The sequence below is a fragment of the Aethalodelphis obliquidens genome, unplaced genomic scaffold (genome assembly GCF_003676395.1).
Source record: "Aethalodelphis obliquidens isolate GAN/ISIS:26980383/991018 unplaced genomic scaffold, ASM367639v1 scaffold15, whole genome shotgun sequence".
In the NCBI taxonomy this organism is placed as follows: Eukaryota; Metazoa; Chordata; class Mammalia; order Artiodactyla; family Delphinidae; genus Aethalodelphis; species Aethalodelphis obliquidens.
Genome location: NW_020837959.1, coordinates 29,096,566 through 29,111,176, shown reverse-complemented (window position 1 = coordinate 29,111,176; position 14,611 = coordinate 29,096,566).

Genomic DNA, 14,611 nt, shown 5'->3' with positions numbered 1-14,611 from the left:
AGTGAAAACATTGCAGGTGAGATAGTGTTGGTATTATAGCAGTGAAATCTTGGCAATTCATTCTGACTAAAATAGAGTATCATTTACTCGCTATCTCATTTCATGAGTTCGCCAATTACCCGGTCTCTCACGCTGAAAATCCTGTTGTCATCCTTGACAGCTCTTCCTTCCTCAAACTTTATTCTCTCCCATTTCTGTCAGTTCCCCCTATGCAATATCTCCCAAATCACTCAGCTCCACTCTTTCCTCAGTTTTAAAGATACTTTCACCTGCAGTTTTCCTGTGCGATTTCCGGACCTTCATTTTCATGCCATGAAGGAACATAGTCATGCAAAGGTAGGAAGAGGTCGTCAGCATGGGGACAGCATTAACTCTGCTGTAATTAATTAAAATGAAATGTGCACTAAAAATACATCTCAAAATGGATCCTTGCACATCACTGGGTTTTGGCAGCATGGCTGAGAAATAAAATGCTCTAAAATATTCTCTACTCTACTTCCAGTCATTGAAAACTATTTTGATCATGTCAGTCTCTTTCACACATACTTTACAACTTCTGCACTGCATGCAGGATAAGGTCCAAACTCCTTGACAAGCCATTCAAATCTCACCAACACAATTCTTTGCACATTGAAGGATATCTACCTAACCCCTGTGAATACATAAATATGTATGATATACATCATATATACACATATACATATATGTACATGTGTATATATATACAAAGTCCCGTGCATATGTACATTGTAGGATATATTAACGTATAGTGGAGTATCATTGTATTGCAGTTGGATTTATTGACTATAAACTACTAATTATCAATATCAAAGGTCAGCCTGAAACTGACTGCCATCCATTTTAGTTAAATCAACATGTCCCAGAGACAGAAGTCAAAATTATAACACATCCATTTTGGCTTTGTTTTAATTGCACTGTGGGAAGATGTCTATCCACAAGGTAATTTGTGAAACATTTTATTTTCAATCTCAATCTATTATAGTCCTTATAAATCCTAGTTTTACCTGATAGCTTTTATATTTTACTAATTTCAATAAAATGAGAAAAAATGTGGAGATATAAACAAATAATGGAGTCAAGATAAAAATTGGGGCAGGGAGATATGAAGGAGACATAGAAATACTATCGTTGCAATTCAAGGCTCCTGGCACTTCAAGGCTCCTGGCACTAGACCAAACTTGCTATTCTGTTTTATTTTCTTTCTGAAATCTTTTTCCTGCCAAGTACTTTTCTCGATTTTAATAAAATATTTCTTTTTAATAATGCAATATATTAAAAATTTTAAAGGTAAAGCAGACCTAAAGTTAATTCAAGAATTCAAGTTAAAGAACACTTATTTGACACTTACTGGCTTTTTGCTTAGATATTTTTTTAATTTATTTTTTGTTGAAGTATCGTTGATGTACAGTAATATTACATAAGTTACAGATGTTCAGTATAGTGATTCACAATTTTTAAAGGTTATACTCCATTTACAGTTATTATAAAACATTGGCTATATTCCCGGTGTTGTATAATATACCCTTGTAGCTTATTTTATACATAATGGTTTGTACCTCTTACTCCCCTACCTGTACATTGCCCCTCTTCCCTTCCCTCTCCCCACTGGTAACTACTACTTTGCTCTCTATATTTGTGAGTCTGCTTCTTTTTTGTTTCATTCACTAGTTTGTTGTATTTTTAAGATTGCACATGTAAGTGATATCATACAGTATTTGTCTTTGTCTGACTTATTTCACTTAGCATAATGCACTCTAATTCCATCCATGTTGCTGCAAATGCCAAAACCTCATTTTTTATGGCTGAGTAGTATTCCAGTGTGTGTGTGTGTGTGTGTGTGTGTGTGTGTGTGTATACACACCATATCTTCTTTATCCATTCATCTGTTGATGAACATTTAGGTTGCTTCCTTATCTTGGCAATTGCAAATAATGCTGCTGTGAACATTGGGGTGCACATACCTTTTCTAATTAGTCTTTTTGTTGTTGTTGTTGTTTTTTGGATACCTAGGAGTGGGATTCCTGGGTCACATGGTAATCCTAGTTTTAGTTTTTTGAGAAAATTCCATACTGTTTTCCACAGTGGCTGCACCAACTTACATTTGCACCAACAGTTTACAAGGATTCCCTTTTCTCCACATCCTTGCCAACACTTGTTATTTGTGTTCTGTTTTTTTAGATGTTGGGGGTAGGAGTTTATTAATTTATTTATTTTATTTTTGCTGTGTTGGGTCTTCGTTTCTGTGCGAGGGCTTTCTCTAGTTGTGGCAAGCGGGGGCCACTCTTCATCGCGGTGCGCGGGCCTCTCACTGTCGCGGCCTCTCTTGTTGCGGAGCACAGGCTCCAGATGCGCAGGATCAGTAGTTGTGGCTCACGGGCCTAGTTGCTTCGCGGCATGTGGGATCCTCCCAGACCAGGGCTCGAACCTGTGTCCCCTGCATTAGCAGGCAGATTCTCAACCACTGTGCCACCAGGGAAGCCCCTATTTGTGTTCTTTATGATGATAGCTATTCTGACAAGTGTGAGGTGATATCTCATTGTGGTTTTGATTTGCATTTCTCTGATGATTACCTATATTGAGCATATTTTCATGTGCCTGTTGGCCATCTGCATTTCCTCTTTGGAAAAATGTCTATTCAGTTCTTCTGCCCATTTTCAAATTGGCTTGTTTGTTTTTTCTAATATTGAGTTTATGAGCTATTTATATATGTTGGATGTTAACCCCTTATTGGTCATATCATTTGCAAATATTTTCTTCCAGTCCATAGGTTGTCTTTTCATTTTGTTTATGATTTCCTTTGCTGTGCAAAAGCTTTTAAGTTTAATTAGGTCCAATTTGTTTATATTTGCTTTTATTTCCTTTGTTTTAGGAGACAGATCCAAAAAAATACTGCTACGATTGCTGACATTTATTGTTTACAAAGCACTGTTCTAGGAGCTAATGATTAAAACTCTCTAACAATTCATGCAATAGTTCAAAAAGTATATACATAAATATCTCTGTGCAAAACAGGGAGACAGTGAATGGACCCTTAACCTCCCAGGGACCCAATTTATAAACCTGGAAGATTAATTTACCTGCTTTCTCCCATTTTCTGCTTCAAGAACAGTCACCAAATCCAGTGAACTGTGTTTTTCATCATTCACCCCTGCTATTCCCTAGCATCCTCCATCTACCTACTCATCTACATAGCCACCTACCTCTTTCATTCATACATGAATAAATTCTTCTTATTCCTTCATTCTCCATATTTAACCTATCATCATATCTCATTGATTCTATCTCCAAAATAATAAATCTAAATGTATCTTATCACTACTGCAATTATCAACTCTATAGAACACCAGAGTATGTGTCTTAAAAAGTACATTGAATCATGTCCACCCGAGCTTAAATGCAAACTTTTCAACATTACCTGTAAGAATCTGCATGATCTTACCTCTTCTGTTACTCATCCAATTAGCACATATTTTTTGACAACTCACTGTATGCCAAGTTAGACGCTGGATATGCAGTAGTACGACACATACGATTTCTTTCAACAAACTTGTATTCTAGTGGAGGATCTAGAAATAAGTATTTCAGTAAATAAGTAATCAAATTATAATACATTTTTATGAATGCCATAAAAGAAGCAAGTTTAATTCTAAACCATAATGTGGAGAGGGAACATCCATTTGAGACAGGATATGCAGACAAGCTGATGAAGTGTCATTCAAGAGGAAGACATAAACTGAGATGGAGCCAGTCACAGGACGGATGAGGACAAAGTGTTCCAGAGGGATCTAAATGTGCAAAATTCCTAAAGTGAGGGCCTGAGTGTCCAGATCAAAGTGATATAAGGGGAGCGGGTCAGGAAAAATGCTAGAGATGTAGGTAAGAGATTATATTCGTTTTCTATGCTGTAAAACAAATTGACATAAAATTAGTGGCTTAAAACAATGTGTATTTATTATCTAATTGACAGTTTCCACAGATTAGGAGTCTGGACATTACTTAACTGGGTCTTCGGCTCAGGGTCTTAGTCTTAACAAGGCTGCACTCATGCTGTTGACCAGTGTTTCCCTACTGGAGCTCAACTCACATGGTTGTTGGCAGATTTCGGTTCCCTGTGCTTGTAGGACTGAGGTCCTCATTTTCTAACTGCCAGAGGCCACTCCCAGCTCCTAGATGTCACCCAAAGTTCTCTGCCATACACCTTCTCGCAGGCTCTCTCATTACATGGCACCTGACTTCTTCAAGGACAGCAAAAGTATCTCTCACTCCAGTCTGCTATGATGGAGTCTTATACAATGTAATGTAATTATGGAGTGACTGTCTTATTATCTTTGCTAGATTCTATTGGTTAGAAGCAAGTCATAGTTTACACTTCAATCATGTAAAGTTATTGAATCAGGGTTCAATCATCTAAAGTTATGGTAAGGAATTTGAATTTATTCTAAGTGAAATGGATTTTGTGGAAGAGAAGGAGGAAAGAAGGAAGGAAGGTCCAAATCATGTCTCAGGGAATTAAAAAGAGGAGTTAATTCTGTTTTGTGGCTCAGAGAAGATTTCTTGGAGAAGGTGGCCCGAGGGTAATAGACTGATGGATAAACAGAAAGAGATGACATCAGAGGAAGATAATATCTGTGCAAAGACTGCTGGTGGATTGCGGGAGAGCAGGTGGCACCCACATATGGAGTATTCAGGATGCACAGGTTCAAAAGTAAATAGAAACCAAATGGATTTGAATGTAGTGGGTGATTCTGTATGGTTTTAAAAGTAATCTATATTATCAGACATGCTAGTTTGGAAGGTAAGCCTGGAGCTGACAATAGGGAGAATGAACTGGAGGAAGAACTCAGAACAGGTAAGGAAGCCATGACTTCCGGTGAATTTTTAAAAACATTTTGAAATCACTGAACTGCACGATATGAAAGTGTCCGAAAAATTTTCTTTCTTCCTTTCTTTTTTAAACTACTTTAATTAATTAATTGAGGTATGATTGACATAAAAAGAACTGTAGATATTTAATGTATATAACTTGATGTGTTTGGAGAAAAGTATACACCCATGAAACCGTTATCACTATCAGTGTCATAAACTTATCCATCACCTCCAAAAGTTTCCTCCCACCACTTCTCCTTTTTCTGAACAATTTTCTTTAAAGAGAGCTGCAGCTTAAAAAGAGCTGTAACTGGAATAAAACATTCCTTAGTTTGCTTACAAGGACACTTTTGAAGGACCTTGGTTTTAAGGGCATCTCAAGAGAACTAGGTGCCCTACCTTTAATTAGCAATTTCCAGTTTTAGGTATAAGGAATGGGAGTAAGGAACCAGGGCTTGTCTTTTATGCTAGGTAGAAAATTTTGAATTGCTTTGGGACTGGAAGCCTGGCTGCCCTGCTTATATTTGGATCCCCTGTCACTAACACATACTCGATGCTTCCAAAATATTTTAAAATAGACAAATCAATCAATAAAGAGTTGTATCAAATAAATATTATTATGTCAGTCATCAGACCACTACCTCTTTCCGCTCTGGTCTCTCTCCCCTGCCTTTATTTTTCTTCCTAACGTCCAAATTCATTGTGAAGATTCAAGGCATATTCTAATCCCAAAATCTCAGTGCATTAATTTTTACCTTGCTTTGTGTTAGAGCGAAATTATGTAGATTGCCTTATCCACAGACTGTATGTAATGTGTGAGATCACTCACAATATGTAAGGCGAGCTCATGCCAATTGCTTCAGTACTGATGATGATTATACTTGGATTTGCACTCTCTTTGAAACTAAATTTAGATGATTCCTCATCTCAAGACTTCTATTTAATGCCAAACTGATTACTACATTCTGGGTTATGAAAGAATATACCCTAGGATATTATTTCTGAGCTACTAAGTAATGATTGTGAGATAAGATAAAGCAGGAGAAGCCAATGTTTACTAGTGCATGATTAAAGGTATGTTTGATATTTTATTCAACACAAATATTTGAATATCCTTTCTGGAATTTCCTAAATAAATAGCATATTAGCATTTAGAATTGTTTAGAATATGTATGTGTACTCCTTCACTCACTTTCATTAATATTAAAGAAGAATGAGTTTATTTTTTTCACTTAATGTAATTCTGGCAAATAAGGTGTTTCTCTTCCCTTAGCTCTGTGCTTGCCACCTAAGAATAATTAATACATATTTTTAAAATAATTTTAATCCTAATAACTCAAACGAATCTGTATTTCTCTGTTACTATGGATTTAATAAATTACTCAGAATTAATAATATAGACTATAGCAACTGCTTCACTCTAGGTAGTTTTAATATTTAAATGAATATTTTAAATACATAAATAAACATGTAATATTCAGTATCTGCTTTGATAAATTATTTTCCTTTGTAAAAAACAAAGTTAAGATTATATGTGAGAAAGACAATTTAAATAGAATTCGGCCAAAATATGCCACATTTGCAATTTGAAAACCCTTGAGAATTTTCTAATGTGGTTTAGAGTACTAGGAGGTTTGACACTGTAAAAGTGTTTAGTGTCTGGGTTAACCGCAGAAACTTGGAAGCAAACCCAAGGCTGCTATGACACACAGCAGAGCTATAGCAGCTTCTAAAAGTGGGCACGTGTGAAGGCTGTTCTACTGAAAATTACCCACCGTGCATAAATTTTTGTGATGACAGGCTGTAATTATTTTTATTAAAAATAAGGATTTTCCATCAAAAGATATTCTTTCCATAAAAAGATATTCTGATTATGAATAATTTGAACAATTCAGAAAAAAATATAATTAAAGAAAAACTCATCTATAACCTTACCATCTGGGAATAAACACTCTAACTTTGCTACCATTCTTTTCAGTATTTCTATGAATCATTTTTTACCCAGCTGTGTTTATATATTACATGCATAGGTTTATAGGAATTTAGGGGGAAGCTATAAAATTTGAAAAACACGGACAGGATAAAGAAGAAAACATCCAGAATTCTATGAACAGATATAGCCTCTAAACATTTTAAAGTGTTTCTGATTTTCTTCTTTTTTTGTTTTTTGGCGGTACTCGGGCCTCTCACTGTTGTGGCCTATCCCATTGCGGAGCACAGGCTCCGGACGCGCAGGCTCAGCGGCCATGGCTCTCGGGCCCAGCCGCTCCGCGGCATGTGGGATCTTCCCGGACCGGGGCACGAACCCGTGTCCCCTGCATCGGCAGGCGGATTCTCAACCACTGCGCCACCAGGGAAGCCCAGAGGGACATTTCTGATGGAAGAAAATATCCACTGGGACTTGTTGAGAGAGGATATTTCTATGATTAGGTTGATTTATTAGTTTTTCTTGGTGAACAGAAACAAGGAATCACACTATTCAACACATACAGTTTAAAAACATGACAAGTGTTTTCTCAGTTTCCTTGGAAATGAAAATGATAATTCTCTACACAATCTGACTTTGTTCAGAAAAATTCCCTTAGTGTCCCAACAATTTTAATGAAAGCAATATTACATAGAGCTTAAGATGAAATCCAGGCTCTGCCCCTTGGTAGCTGAGTGACCTTGGACGAGATATTTACCCTGCGCGTCATGTTTGCATTGGTAAAATGGGGGTAGATGAGTCAATATGCGTGAACTGCTTAGAAGAGTGCCTGTCACTTCATATGTGCTATATATAGGTTAGTAGGTTTGGGAAAAGAACAGTATCTTCTTTACTGTTTAAAGGAGTTGTACATGACAATAGACCTATGGACTATGCATGTGATGCATACAAAGGGAAGCTTTGTCGGGGACTAGCAAAGGAGTAAAAATAGAAAGAAACAGCAGAACCACATTTCGACACCAGGCTACAATTAATTAATCTAAACTTAATGTAGTCATTCCAACACAGTAAGGAAATGTTTTAGTGTCACGATTAAAATTGTGAGCCTAAATTCACACAAGACATTGTAACCTGTAGCAATCTTGGGGAAAATGTTTGTTGCCTCTAAGCCTCAGTGTACTTAACTGTAAATGGAGAGAGATAATCGTGTTTATATCAAAGGTAATTGTAAAAGTGAGATAATTTACATCAAGTACCTGATACAAACTGAGCACCCAGGAAGTGTTAACTGTTATTATTGTGCATAGAAATAATAATAATTCTTAAGTATTCTAAAACTTTCTGTATCTTTGAGTTCTTAAATTTGTCTTAACCTCTCAGACATCTGGAATAGGTTTAAATCTCTGGTTTTGAACAAAGGTTTATGATGGTGTTTTTAGAGTCTTTATGTACTTGAGAATCCACTTCTGCTTCTTTTACTAATGAAAGACAATCTGAATGTGCGAGCATTTCCTCTGTCCCAACTCATTTTCTCAAAGGATTGTCGCTATGTTTCCACTCTCTCCTTTTTCATAGAGGGGAAGTCTGAGGTTTTGTTTTTGTAAGGGACCCGATTGTCTGCCTGGAGCTTTTTGTAGAATTTGTTTTTTATAGATGTGTTCTTTATCCTGGGAAGGCATCGCCTCTTTTTATTGATTTCACCTGGAAAGTTATGCTCCTGTTTTAGATCTTAAATTTTTCCAATGTATATGTTTTTTTCAACTAAGTCTTTCAATATTTCTCACCAACCATGTCCATATTCTCACCCCTCTCAGCGCTCCTCAGAAGAATGAGCTTATACAGCTTTTTCCTTTCTCTGCTCTTCTTATTTGCTTTTAGTAAGAGCTTTTCAAGTTATTCCTTTGATTTATGTATTTAGTTTTCCTTGATGTCATTGCAACTTTAAATTAAACATATTGTATTATTATTTCTCTTTTTAACTCTTCCTTATCTTACTTTTCTCTCTTTAAATCCCATATGTTCATTTCAGCTTGTTATTTCCATATAATTTTCTATCTATATTGCATTGAGATCATCATGTCTTCTTGCTTTCTAAGGTAGACATCAAACTCTACAGCTTTTTCTCTAAATATCTTTTTTTTTTCTTTATTTTTTTTGGCCATGCCGCATGGCTTGTGGGATCGCTGATTCTAAAGGATGGGTCTTCTTTTCCTTTTTTACTGAAGGAATTTGTTTTACAGGCCTTATTTTATTCTCTCTGTCTCTCTATACATCCTTAAATAAGTAGGATTGTATGTAGATTTGGCATGCTCTAAAAACAGAAACCATAGATTGTTTTTGGCCCCATTCTCTATTTACTTAAAAGACGGTCATATTGAATCATAAGATAAATGGATGTGCAGGGTTCCAAGCCAGTTCCCACTATGAAGCAGTTTTGTTTGTGCATGTGTGGTTTTTTTGCCTTCCAGTGGAGATCTGGTATACCTACGGGAGAGCTTCTCCCATTCTCATGGTCTGATAAGACCATGACTATGAGTATATAGTGCACATAGAAAAGTTTAATCTTAAACTCTCTTGCCTTCTTGCCTCTACTTTCATCCATAGCCTTGACTTCATGAGGTGTATCTACCAGGATTCATTATCTGAATGCAGTTACTGATGGGAAATACTGATGAGAGATACAGATGAGGGGTTCCAAAATGCTGGAATCGCAAAAACAGCACTAACAGTAGTAGCAACAGCTGACCAGTGTTTTGATTAGCGTGAGTCTTGAGTGGATGAAGACTGCAGGATCTAGCTATTTACTTTCACATGGATAGTGAATTGTGTTGCTAGCAGTGTAGAAGGGATAATTCACTCTTTGAATGTGTCAATTGATTTAAGTTGATCTTGTTGTCAATAGAAATTCCTTCCATACTCTGATCATACATTGAATGAAAATCCTACCTAATGGTGGTGTTTGTGTACATGCATGTGTGTGTGTTTGTGTTGATGTTATTGTTGTCATCGTCTGCATATATGTATTTTCAATAAAAACTAGGAGAGTCTGTGTTGGGGACTGATCACTTAAAACCAGAAATACACACTTTGCTTTTAAGCATGATAAATGGATGTGTGATCTGAGACTGCCAGAGAATGTTCTGCTCACCGTAAACATTGTTTACATGATGTGCACAAATGGAAGGTTTTCACACAATGCTTCCTTCGTTTATCTTCTCATTCAATTCGGTTTCACAGAGCTATTTTTTTACTTTGTCTTGTTTGGGAGATACCCTGCCTTGTGAAGCATATTTACTTATCACTTGTGAATCTCTTGTTTCAATATCAGCCATGTAGAACAAAGGACCATATTACATAGCGTGAAGAGAGAACAGACACACAACGAGAAGCTGTGTTTAGTGCTCTTTGACACAACTTTGGTACCTACTGTTCTTGCTAGCTTTCCATACATGGGGCTATCTCGGTAGTATGGCACAAGGAAGAAGAATTTTCCAGTTATTTTTGGCTTGTATTTAACTTCGTTGCATTCCTGCTGCAAAGATGAACATGATTTCTAAATACTTTCCACAGCTATTCTTTTTTTTTATTAATTAATTAATTAATTAATTTTTGGCTGTGTTGGGTCTTCGTTTCTGTGCGAGGGCTTTCTCTAGTTGTGGCAAGCGGGGGCCACTCTTCATCGCGGTGCGCGGGCCTCTCACTGTCGCGGCCTCTCTTGTTGCGGAGCACAGGCTCCAGATGCGCAGGCTCAGTAGTTGTGGCTCAGGGGCCCAGTTGCTCCACGGCGTGTGGGATCTTCCCAGACCAGGGCTCAAACCCATGTCCCCTGCATTGGCAGGCGGACTCTCAACCACTGCGCCACCAGGGAAGCCCCACAGCTATTCTGTACTCTCTTTCTCTGCCTCCTTTTCCCTTTTCTCTTTCCATTGTTCATGCCACCCACCCAATTTACACTATTTCTCTTTTCTATCAGAGATAAGGTGAATAAGAAGAAGAAAATAAAGAAGGAGAAGAAGAGGAGTAGAAGGGTGAAGAGAATTAGAACTGAATTTTTCTTGGCCTCCTCTTCCTGCTTCCACTTCAAACCCTGAAATGATAGGGATAAGCTATAGGATTATCCTTTCAGACCCTACAGATGAGTAAGTCTTGGTGTGAATAATCTTCTGTATAATACAGTAAGGGATTCTATGATAAATTTGAATAGGAAATTAATTTAAAACATATATTATAATTTAAGAATTTATTTTAGATGCAAAGGGGACACAATTTTCTTTGCATTACTGGATATGTGTAAAGATATATATTTTTTGTAAATCCACAATGATCCTTTGTAGATCTTTATACAAACCTTCGCTATTGCCTCATCTCTATAGAATTGCTGAATTACTTAGAGGTCAGGAGTCCTGGTTATCATACGATCCTGCTTCCTCATTTTGCAGGTAAAAACTGAGTTTCCCAAGTCAGAGGAGAGTTTGGGGATAGAATTGGGAATAAAATCTAGAATGCACAATGTGCTTATTTTACACTTTGGAAAGCATCCTAATATTTATATTTTAGCCTTATGAAGCACTGAAGTAGACATGAGACTTTTCTGATGCACTATTGCAGAGAAGTCAGAATTTAATATTCCGATTGTATTTTCACAGCAACAGGCTGCCTCAAATCAAAGATGGAACGTTAGCATTTAGTCTTAGGCTGCATGGGGATCAAGATGTCAGTACTAAAATGCTTGTCTCCTTCCACTCGTGAGTCAATTATCACAAACAGTTTGAATTTAAAGACTGTAAAGTAGGGCTTCCCTGGTGGCGCAGTGGTTGAGACTCCGCCTGCCGATGCAGAGAACACAGGTTCGTGCCCCGGTCCGGGAAGATCCCACATGCCGCGGAGCGGCTGGGCCCGTGAGCCATGGCCGCTGAGCCTGCACGTCCGGAGCCTGTGCTCCGCAACGGGAGAGGCCACAGCAGTGAGAGGCCCGCGTACCGCAAAAAAAAAAAAAGACTGTAAAGTATAAATTGGCTAAGCTTTCTCCTAATCTAGCCACCAGAGACATGACTGGGGGATACTAGGGATCAGTTTTGAGACTTCCTTTCTTCACTGTCATTCGAAGATTTAATTAGCAGCATAGCTGCTAACTTGATGTGATGAAACTCAAGAGTTTGGGGCCCACTTGAGTCTGGCTTGTAGAAAGAGTTGCTGGTGAAGGCAGTGTCAGAAATAGATGCATTTACTTTAACTTCTCTTACTTGCAGAAACAAGCCTCACCAAATAGAAGTAGAATACGTGCAATGTGCTGACGACTAATGGTGAGTGTGTATAAAACTGTCACCCACCGAGGAAGACCTTGTAATTAAATGAGTAGAAGCGACTAAGTTTGTGGAGCTAAAATTTAAGTGATGCCTATGCACGCAGTCTGCCAACCTCAGCACACTGTTTGGACATCTTGCATATTGGTCTTTGACCTTGGATGGCAGTATAAAAATTACCTCATCATTCAATATGAAAAATCCGATTGACCTATCCATTTAGGTAGGCTGACCCCGGCCTTAGAATTAACCATGGATCTCCTTCTTAAATGAGTTTTGACTGGACTAGCAGCTTTAACTCACATTTTTCACACCACATTTAAGCTTTCTTAGGCAAAATGATTCAGAATATATGCATATTTTTAAAAGGCTAAACATTGCCACAGACCTGTGGCACTCAACCTTCTAAGGGAAAAACAGAAATTAGAGACTCCCACTTTACGTATCTTTCCCAACTGCTCTGTATGTTGTAACTGGTCAGGGTCTCTGTTGTGAATGGGTCCTGGCTCCACCTTTGGCTAGTCGGTATCATCTGCAGTGGACAATATCAGGCCCAACGTTACCATCACTGACAGCTGCATATTTGTCTGCACAAGAGATATTGCACTGTCTGTCCAGCAGGGACAGCAGTATCTTGACCTTCTTGTTATCAGCATACTGTTACTGGATTCAGCAGATGTGGGCTGGTGAGTTCACTATGGCTGACAGGACACAATCCAGGCAGCAAGAAGGCAAGTCCATAAATGTTCTACCATCTCCCCACTGATTCATCCTGAAACTTCTATGGCAACTAATGGTGAATATACTATTGATTAGATTTCATACTTTCGGGGGTATCTGCAATTGTTTTCACTTTTTGGTTTCTCTTTGGTGAGGAGGTTAGGCCGTAATTATTATATAATTATTATACCTCCATTTCTTTTCTTAAGTGTTTTGATTTCAGAGACTGAAACCAGATGTAAAGGTAGAACTAGATTGACTACTTAGGCTGAGATAAGGGGTACTACCATGCATTCTTTGGCAGAGATCCTTAGGTGTCCCGGGTAATTCATTTATGCAATACCCAGAAACAACTCCTGCAATAGATCTTATAAGGGGCTTAAATCCACAGGGAATATTGTGTGACCCACCTTACTGTTTTCTTACATTTCTAATAATCCAGTTAAATACAGTTCCAGCATGGCCACACAGTGGATTTCCCTAGATTGATGCAATGCACAAGAAATTATAAATGTGCTTCTAGAAGTTTTCCTGACTCTGACGCCTCAGGGAAACCAAGAGTGGTAACTTCTACCACACACCTCTCTTCATTAGTGAAGATGAAGGAAGGAATGGATGTAATCTTGGAAAGGTTGGGAATTTATTAGGGATTGACCATAAAAATATGGTCATTCTATCCTCCAAACATTTAAGGTTTTTGTACATATGTTTGTTACTTTTCCCCTAACTTGTCTAGATCATGCAATTTAAGATTTCTAGGAAATAGATTCACGATAGAGCAAAAGGGAAGCACTATGTACAGGACAGTATTGGGTAAATAATGGTGGAGCAGAGAGCCCTGAGTCTAAACTAACAAACGTTGTGACTCAGGAAAAAACCCTTTACCTCCTGATACCTCAGTCTCTCCATCTGTTAAGTGTGTTGGCTGCATGACACCTATAGTCACTGAAGCCTTCAAAAAATATAATTCTATGCTGTGGCTTTGTTTTTCAAGCAGCTTATTTTATCATTTCTTTCATAGAGATATTAATGACGCTTTTAAAGGGCTTATATAAAGATGTTTATTAAAATAGTGGCTTTGGGGAGTTCCCTGGTGGTGCCATGGTTAAGAATCTGCCCGCCATTGCAGGGGTCATGGGTTCGATCCCTGGTCCGGGAAGATCCCGCGTGCTGCAGAGCGAGTAAGCCCGTGAGCCACAACTACTGAGCCTGCACGCTGTGCTCTGCGACAAGAGAAGACACCGCATTGAGAAGCCCGCGCACCACAACGAAGAGTAGCCCCCGCTCGCCGCAACTAGAAGAAGCCCACATGCAGCAACGAAGATCCACCGCAGCCAAAAAAAAAAAAAAAAGTGGCTTTGACAAAAATATAAAGGGAAAACAGTACAGTAGTAGGAGATGCTGTGATACACCAGCCAGGATCTCCTTCAGGAGCGAAGGACGTATTGTTCCAGCTGCCGAGTGGACCACCTGCATCCAGCTCACAGTTGTCAACCTTTTTCAGAACTGCCTCAGTTGAGAGGAACCAACTCGCCCAAAGTCATGTCCCCTTGACATGGAGACGAAAAGGCTCAGCCTCATCACCTGAATTCTTAAAAACTGTGAAGGGCCATCCCTGATTCAAAGCTCCCCATGTGGTTGCCTAAGACCTTCCTGTGACTGCATCACAGCCCAACATCTTCCTCTACCAAATTCTGCCTCCTCTACATCCCTTTCTTTATGCAGATGCTAATCTCAGGAGCACTCCTTTAATAATCATCCTCCAGGCTAACCT